General features: G+C 29.3%; 1 protein-coding gene across 1 annotated transcript in view; it reads right to left on the bottom strand.

Moving 5' to 3' along the window:
• Positions 1–2, bottom strand: part of LOC109720057 (phospholipid-transporting ATPase 1-like) — a 10,218-nt gene extending 10,216 nt beyond the window's left edge. The window contains exon 1 of the mRNA XM_020246935.1: positions 1–2. This exon is cut by the window's left edge and continues 169 nt beyond it. The gene's annotated coding sequence lies outside the window, so the exon portion shown is untranslated.

Genomic DNA, 10,281 nt, shown 5'->3' with positions numbered 1-10,281 from the left:
CCCCCCCCCCCCCCCCCCCGCCGCAGCCCCCTCGCACCAGATCCAACGCGACTCCGCGGCTGATTCGGAGGCGAATCCGAGATCCGATCGGGCCTCTCTCCCCCTCGATCGTAGGAGAAGGTGCTAGTAGGGTTTCGAGAACGAGGCGTTCTCCCCGTTTCCCCTCTTTTTCCCCCCTGGAAGAGAAGCGAGATCGGAGGAGAGAGAGAGAAAGAGAGAGAGAGAGAGAGAGAGGGGAGAGAAAGGTGGGGGAAAGGGTGGAGGAGCGCGAATCACTTTCTCTCTCTCTCTCCAGGGAGGATTAATTTATACAGTACTCTGCTGTATTTTGCGCGAAATTCCGAAAATGCCCCTCCACCCAAAAAGAAGGTCAAAATTATTATTACGATCATAAAACTGTTGTGGGAGGACTCCGTAAGAATCGACAGGTGAAGCCTCTTTTAGAGAAAAAAAAAAAAAAGAAAAAAAAAAAGGAAAACTTCAAATACCATATGTGTCATGTAGTATTTTTTCACTTTAGTATTTTATAATTTAAAGTATATTAATTTAGTATTTTATAGTATTCAATAAATTTAAGTGGGTATCTAAAGTTTTTGGTATATAATTTAACACAATATTAACGAAGAAACTGACAAAATGAGAGAAATGAAACTACAAAACACTAAATTGATATACTTAATTTAAACCACATGATATTAAAATGAGAAAGTTTGAAACCACAAGGGTGGTATTTAAAGTTTACTCTTTTTATTTACAGACTTTAAAATATTAGAATTATAAAAATAATATTTAAAAAATTATTTATAAAATTAATTTTATATGGTGAATAATTTATTTTTAAATACGGTAAATTTTTACTATTTTTTAATCATGTTAAAATAAAATTAGTGTTTAATTTATATATTTTTCGAAGTTCCAGTGTGAAAAATATATGAAAACGATGAATAATTTATTATTTTCTAAATATGGTCAATTATTCGCTGCTTAAACTTAATTTTATAAATAAAAATTTGGAATATCTATTCCTATAATTAAAAGATTCTATAGAGTTAGTTATCCAAAAACCTCTATTTTAGATTTTCAATCTACATTGAAAACAGAATGTAAATTTTGACCTCATCAAGTTTTATATTATTAAAAATGAAAAAAAAATTGTAAACTGTGGGATAAAAGTGGTAATTTACATTTCTTTTTGGGTGTACAACTAATATTCTTTTATGTACTGAAAATATTCTTATATCAGAGGAGAAATGCTAAGTTTACAGCAAAAAAAAGAATTGTAATTCTTATAACCACTCATCCAAAAGCTGAATCTTATTTTCAATTTTTTCGATCAACGGCGCTTTTCCTAATTCCACCGTGTGGGCGCTATTTAATTAGATATAATTAAAAATATAGTGTAATTAAATACACATTTAATTAAAAATATAACAGTTATATATATATATATATATATATTGTTTGGTTTGTATGTGATAGAAAATGTTGGAACTCAAAATATTTTTTGTTTGGTCGTATGCAATTGAGAATTATAATTTTGAAATTTTTTCGTTGGCATGCATATATCCACCAGGAATTGATAGTAAAATTAATTCCAATATATATAAAAAAAATTAGGCTAATTTGCATAAAAAATCCACTAATTTTGCGCTTTTGCAAAAGTGGGCTACATTTTTAGTTTTTGCAGATTCGGGCCGAATTTTCAGAAGGATGACCAAACTACCCCTCTTTCAAAATTCATAAAAAATATATACTTTAAATGTCTAGAAAAATACAACTGCTAAGCCATTATGTATAAAACTTCTTGGAAATGACAACTGCTAAGCAATAATTATGTACATGTACCTTTCTTGTAAAACAAGAAACCTCATTCAAGAGAAAATAAAAAAAATAAAGATTAAGTAGTGCAACAATCTCTTCAAAATAGTGCAATATAGTCAATATCTGTATAAGTAGTGTAGCATATTCAATATCTCTTCAAAATAGTGCAATATCTGTATAAGTAGTGCAACATATGCATTGTTAATACACATTTTGCATAATTTTTACACTAAAATTACTGCACAGCTGTAGTATCATTACAGAAATAATATGAATATCTTAAAATCTACTAAAAATTATCAATATATGTACAAACGGTGCATTAATTTTAACCTATTTATACATTACTTTATCACCTTTACAGCCCATTTGTGTAAATGTTGCATCTATTTTCGAGAGAATGTGTGCACTCTTTTTTTTGAAAATAACATTTTATTTGCATATCTTAACAATAAAGTGTAAAACTTCTTGAAAATTGACAAATGCTAAGCCACATAATTAACATGCACCTGTACCAGATTTCTCGTGAACGAGAAACTCATTGAAGAGAAAATAAAAAAATAAAGATTAATTAATCAAGATGAAAGAGTGGCAATACATCTCAATAGTGCAACAATCTCTTCAAAATAGTGCAATATCTGTATAAATAGTGCAACATATGCATTGTTAACTACACATTTTGCATGATTCTTTTAACTAAGTTACGTAGCAGTTTAGTATACTTACGCGAGAAATATATAATATATTTAAAATAAAAAACTACAATATATATAGAAAATTATACAATATATCGTAACAACGAGTGTATATTTTAACATTATTTATAGCATACTATTTTACACCCCATTTGCTGTAATATTGCACTATTATAGCAGATTGCCTATTTCAGATGTGTTGCACATTTTCTTTTTGAAAGTTAAATTTAATTGCATATTAAATGAAGTGTAAACTCTTTGAAATGCACAACTGCTAAACCATATTCACAGTGCGATGTACCGTTTCCTCGTGGAAACGAGAAGCTCTCATTCAGAGAAAATAAAAAATAAGAATAAGTAAAACTAAGATGTAAGAGCTGGCAAACATTCCTCTCAAAAAGTGTAACAAGCTTTTCAAAATAGTGCAATATGTATACTAGTACGATACAACATATGCTTGTAGTTACCAAATTTTTATGATTTTTTACATAAATTAATTACATACAGTTTATTATATTGATCATAATTGCATAATTATTTTCGCGAAATATATATGAAACTGTAGTAATTTACGTGTAAAATATATAAAGGTATTAACAATGTGTATGTTGCCTACTTATACCAGATTACTGCACTATTTTGAAGAGCTGTTGCACTAGTTATGAGAGGATGTTGCACCTCTTTGCATCTTATCAATTAACTTCTTTATTTTTTTTATTTTCTTTGAATGAGGTTCTCGGTTTCACGAGAAAGCATACGTGTAATTTATGCGCTTAGCAATTGTCCATTTCCAAGAAGTTTACACTCTTCTTAATATGTAATGAATTTAATTTCAAAGAAAGAGTGGTACAAAACACCATCCTAAAAGGTGGCAAGTATTCTCTTATAAATAGCTGCAAGCATCTTACATACAATGTGCGGAAATACTTGTATACAATAGTATAATAATGCACCGTTGTACATATATTGTATAATTTTTTTATAATATTTGTATATATTATATTATTTCTGCGTATATACTAAACTGACGAACTTAAGAGTAAAATCAGCAAGAATGTATTCACACATGAATATGTTGCACTAAATTATACACGATATTGCACCTATTTTGTAAGAGATTGTTGCCACTTAAATTTGGATTCAGCAAATATTTGCATCTTTCATCAATTATTAATTAATTTTATTTTTTTTCTTTTCTCTTGAATGAGACCTTTCTCGTTTCAGAGAAAGGTACATGCATGTAATTTATGGCTTAGCAGTTGTCATTTCCAAAAAATTTGATACTTTATTTAATATGCAATGAAATTTAATTTTCAAAAAGAAAGAGTGCAACACACATCTAAATGGTGCAATATTCTCTCATAATAGTGCAACATTTACAGAAATGGTGTAAATATATGTATAAATAATGTAAAATATGTACCGTTTGTACATATATTGTATAATTTTTTATAATATATTGTAATATATTATATTATTTTTGTGTAATATACTAAACTATACGTAACTTAGTGTAAAAATCATGCAAAATATGTATTAACAATGCATATGTTGCACTATTTATACAGATATTGCACTATTTTGAAGAGATTGTTGCACTATTTGAGATGATATTGCACTCTTTCATCTTATTAATTATTCTTTATTTTTTTTATTTTCTCTTGAATGAGATTTCTCGTTTCACGAGAAAGGTACATGCATGTAATTATGGCTTAGTAATTGTCATTTCCAAGAAGTTTTATATTTTATTTAATATGCAATAAAATTTAATTTTCAAAAAGAAAGAGTGCAACACACATCTAAATGGTGCAACATTCTCTCATAATAGTGCAATATTTACACAAATGGTGTAAATATCTATACAAATAGTGTAAAATATGCACCGTTTGTACATATATTGTATAATTTTTATAGTATGTTGTAATATAATATATTATTTTCGCGTAATATACTAAACCGTGCGTAATTTAGTGTAAAAGTCATACAAAATATTTATTAACAATGCATATGTTGCATTATTTATACAGATATTGCACTATTTTGAAGAGCTTGTTGCACTATTTGAAAGGATGTTGCACTCTTTCATTTTATTAATTATTCTTTATTCTTTTTATTTTTTCTTGAATGAGATTTCTTGTTTCACGAGAAAGGTACATGCATGTAATTATGGTTTAGCAGTTGTCATTTCCAAGAAATTTTACACTTTATTTAATATGGAATGAAATTTAATTTTCAAAAAGAAAGAGTGTAACACACATCTAAATGGTGCAATATCCTCTCATAATAGTGTAACATTTACACAAATTGTGTAAATATCTGTACAAATAGTGTAAAATATGCACCGTTTATACATATATTGTATAATTTTTATAGTATGTTGTAATATTATATATTATTTTTTCGTAATATACTAAATTATGCGTAATTTAGTGTAAAAATTATGCAAAATGTGTATTAACAATGCATATGTTGCACTACTTATACAGATATTGCACTATTTTGAAGAGTTTGTTGCACTATTTGAGAGGATGTTGCACTCTTTTATCTTATTAATTATTCTTTTTTTTAATTTTCTCTTGAATGAGGTTTTTCGTTTCACGAGAAAGGTATATGTAATTATGACTTAGTAGTTGTTATTTCAAGAAGTTTTACACTTAGTGACTTAACAGTTATATTTTCTAGGCATTTAAAGCATATAATTTTTATGCATTTTGACAGAAGGGTAGTTTGGTCATCCTTCTGAAAATTCGGTCCGAATCTGCAAAAACTAAAAAGGTGGCCCACTTTTGCAAAAGCGCAAAATTAGTGGATTTTTTATGCAAATTGGCCAAAAAATTATTTAAAAAGTGATTAGAAATATATGTTTATTTTTTGTTTAAAATTTACCATCTCCAACTATCGTACTGAGGCTTCCTCAAGTAGTTTCCACTGTCAAATTAAATACAAAATTTTGAATTTATATATATAATTATAATTGCAGTGCAGTTATAATAATAATATACAGCCAAATAAGCTCTTAATTAATACGATACTGAAAATTCATATGAAACCTCAAAGGTTTCAAATTCGAATGCGAAATGAATCATACAACTCAGCTTACATTATCTCGATGAGATCTTTTGAAAGTGCTTCGTACTAAAAGTTGAACCCAGGAGACATGACTCCTCAATTGATGGTTTAGGATGGTCTAGGTTTTAAATGAGGTGTGAATTTATGTTGCATTGATGTCAACTTTGTTGTAGTCGAATTAATTTTCCTCCCTCCTTCTATTTTTGAAAATTATTACTTATAATGCGTAAACTTCAAATATCATTCATGTGATTTCGTATTTTTTTACTGTAGTATCTGACCTGTGGTTTAAAATGTATCAAGTTAATGTCCGGTGGTTTTATTTTTATCTTTTCGTCAGCTTTTTCGTTAATATTTCGTTAAATTATATACAAAAAAAACTTCATATATCCTATCTAGGTTTATCGAATATTCACTTTAGTACTCTTTGGTTTTAATTTTATCACTGATTTAACGAAAAAAAATTAGTAGAATCGATAATAAAAAGATAAAAATAAAACAACGGGACACTAAATTGATACACTTTAAACCATAGGATACTAAAGTGAGAAAGTGTGAAACTATAGGGTGGTATTTGAAGTTTTTCCTATTATAATTTTTTAAAAAATTTTAAAAAAATGATAAAACGAGCTGATTAATTTGTACTATGGATACAAGTTTTACACTTAATGTATGGAATATATCAGCCGCATTGCACTTTATTTTTACTTGGATAAGAATGTACGACACATTGCATGGACAATGGACCATTTTGAAAATATTTTCTTACCGTTTTAAACTTTGATTTTACTGCTTAATCTTTCAATTTATTTAATTTGAGTTAGTCAGTGACACTTGATTTTGAAATTTGAGTCTGTCTTTTTCTCTACAAGATTAGTTAGTATATTTTATATAAGTCTCGTAACTGTAAATTATTACAATAAATAATTAGCTTAAATTTTAAAGTCAACAAACCGTTAACTAACTCAGATAAAATAAATTGAAAGATTAGATAATAAAATCAAAATTTGAAAGGTTCAACAGCTATTTCATAAAAATTTATAGTTCAGATAAGTTCTATACGTTTTTATTTTTATTTTTTTTATGACAATCATCCCATGCCGAGCGTCCGCCAAATAAAAATGCTAAAATTTTTACTATAACAAAAAAAACTAAAATCACAATTTAAGATTTAATCTAGAATGAGTTTTCTAAAAGCTACTGCTTTAAAAATATTGTAAGAAGAAAAGTGAGAATTCTCATGTTTTAAAATTTTAATAAAATTTTAGTATTAAAATTAAAGAGCAATGACTTGTATATTTCTTAAAAGTTTCAGACTTTTTTATTTATCCTGCTTAGAAGACTAATGTAAAAAATAATAATAATAATAACGTTCTAAATTTGTTAGCTACGGTTGTTATTAATGTAAAATTACTATTTTGTCATTTTAAATATATCCTTCTACAGTCACCAACTTTTCTAATTTACTCTTAAATTAAAGATAAAAGAAGTATTTTAACTTTTTGCTCTTTCAAGTATATTCTTCTATCATCACCAACTTTTTTAGTTGCCTTTGATTTAAAGACAAAAGAGATATTTTGACTTGTTTTAAGTCTGGTAAAAATTTTAACTTTTTGCTCTTTCAAGTATATTCTTCTATATATATATAGTTGAGCTAGAATACTCTCAAAAGCACCATGAATGTGGTGCTTTTGAATTTTAGCTATTGGATGGAGAGATGTGAGGTTGAGATGATGGTGGTAGGTGGAATAGTGTTTGATCCAAAGACTATTAGTAATCAAGGAATAGATCTAAGAGCTAGAAACTTAAAAGCACCAAGGGGTGGTGCTTTTAAAGTATTTTAGCTCAATTCTCTCTCTCTCTCTCTCTCTCTCTATATATATATAGAATACGTCTCCCGTGCTTTCAAAAGTACGGAGGCCTCTGTACTTGTAAGTTGTTTTCGATGATAGAACATCCAATTTGACGATCGGCCCCGTTAGGCATAATCTATGCTATTGGAACTATCTAGAAACCAAATTTTATAATTTTTCGATATTATTTACCAAGCGATCACAGGGTCTCAAAAATGACTATTTTAACGGCTGATGTGGCACGTTTTTAAGTTCAACGGTGTAGAAGTATCCAAATCACATGAGACTTCAATAGAAAATTCTACTTAACATCAAGAGTAAGAACAATACTTCCGATTTGAAATTTGAGTCATTTATCACTGTTTTTATAAGATTTTTATTTTCAGCCGTTCTTTTTGAGGATACTCGTTCACTAGGCAAACGAAGTCAAAAAATTATGAAATTTGGTTTCTAAATAGTTCCAATAGTGTAGATCATGTTTAACAGAACAGATCGCTAAATCTGACGTCCCATCATTGAAAACAACTTAAAAGCACGGAGGCTTCCGTACTTTCGAAAGCATAGGAGCCTAGCTCTTTCTCTCTCTCTCTCTCTCTCTCTCTCTCTCTATATATATATATATATATATATATATAGAGCTAGGCTGGTATATTATCGGTAGTACGGATGCCTCCGTGCTACCAAGTTGTTTTCAATGATGCGGCTTCCAAATCGACGATTGACTCCGTTAGATTTGATCTACACTATTAAAAATATTTAGAACTTGAAATTTCATAATTTTTCGACATCATTTGGCTATGATCAAAGGGTTTCAAAATTGACAATTTAATGATAGGTATGTGACGCGTTTGTGAATTAACGGTGTAAAACAATCCAAATCTGATAAAATTTTTAAAGAAATTCTTTTCACTATTTAGAATAAGATCAGTACCTCTGATCTTAAATTAAAAATATTTTATCATCATTTTTTATGAGATTTTTATTTTCAGCCATTCATTTTTAGACTACCGTTTGATAGGTAAATGATGCTGAAAAATTATGAAATTTAGTTTTCAAATACTTTCAATAGCGTAAATCAGTCTAACGGAGCGCGATCGTTAATTTGGAAGCCGCATCATTGAAAACAACTTGGTAACACGGAGGCCTCCGTGCTACCGATAACTATACCAGCTACCTCCCTCTCTCTCTCTCTCTTCTCTCTCTCTCTCTCTCTCTCTCTCTCTCTCTCTCTCTCTCTCTCTCTCTTATATATATATATATATATATATATATATATATATATATATATATATATATATATAAGTCTCCTATACTGTCGAAAGTACGAAGATATCCGTGCTTGTAAGTTGTTTTCGATGATAAGACATCCGATTCAACGATCGGTTCGTTAAGTATAATCTACCATATTGGAACTATCTAGAAACCAATTTTATAATTTTTTGACATCATTTACAAAAGATCAAATGTCCTCAAAGTGACTATTTTAACGGCCAATGTGGCACGTTTTTAAGTTCAACGGTGTAGAAGTATCCAATTACATAAAATTTAATAGAAAATTCTACTTAGCATCAGTAGCAAGATCAATACTTCCAATTTAAAATTTAAGTCTTTATCACTATTTTTATGATATTTTTATTTTCAGCAGTTTATTTTGAATACTACTCGTTCACTAGACAAATGAAGTCAAAAAATTATGAAATTTGGTTTCTTAAATAGTTCCAATAGCGTAGATCAAGTTTAACGGAACGATCGCCAAATTGAATTTTTCATCATCGAAAACAACTTATAAGTACGGAGGTCTCCGTACTTTCGAAAGCATAGGAGCTAGCTCTCTCTCTCTCTCTCCTCTTTCTAATATATATATAGAGAGAGTTGGGCTGGAATGCTATCCAGGTAGCAACGGGCTTCGTTGCCATCCCATTTGTTTTCGAATGATAGAGCCTCCAAATCAACGATCGGCTCCGTTGAACATGATCTATACCACTTGAAGTGTTTAGAAATCAAATTTCAAATCTTTTCGACATCATTTGCCTAATGATCAAAGGGTTTCAAAATTTGTAATTTTAATGGTCGATATGAGGCGTTTTCTCGTTTAACGGCGTACAGATATCCGAATCAATTGAATTTTTGTTAGAAAATTCTTTAAACTATTTAAAACAAGATCTATACTCTTGATCTTGATTACAAGACTCCTATCATCATTTTTTAAAGAATATTCATTTTCAGCCATTCATTTTTGTGTCCACTCGATGGATGAGAGAATAATATCGAAAATGTATGAAATTTAATTTCTAAACACTTCAAGTGGTATAGATCATGTTCAACGATGCCGATTGCCGATTTGGAGGCTCCATCATCGAAAACAAATGGGTGGCAACAGAGCTCGTTTGCTACCGATAGTATTCTAGCTCAACTCTATATATATATATATATATATATATATATATATATATATTGTTAGATCTTTCACCTCAAAATCTGACCAGGAAGAAGAATATGCGGGGTAAATAGGTAATTTTAACGAAGCGTCTAAATTTGTAAATAATTTAGGCGGTAGGGGCACTTATGGTGTACGTGCAACGTGGAAAGAAGCCCCCTGTGTGACCCACAGACCCCGCCCATACGTTTTCAAAAAGAGGAAAATATTTCACGAACCCAAAAAAGTGCCCCCCCCCCATAGGGATTAGATAACTCTGTATAAAACTAACCTCAACTATCACTCATTTTGATTAAATTATCTAACTTTTTAAAAAAATTGATTTTAATATCATAGCTTTTAATTTTTTTGATTTGAACCGATTAGTGACTTAACCTCAAAATTTGAATTCGCCGATTATCTTTAC

The sequence above is a fragment of the Ananas comosus genome, linkage group 14, assembly GCF_001540865.1.
Source record: "Ananas comosus cultivar F153 linkage group 14, ASM154086v1, whole genome shotgun sequence".
Lineage (NCBI taxonomy): Eukaryota > Viridiplantae > Streptophyta > Magnoliopsida > Poales > Bromeliaceae > Ananas > Ananas comosus.
This window is presented reverse-complemented; position numbering and strand designations above follow the sequence as displayed.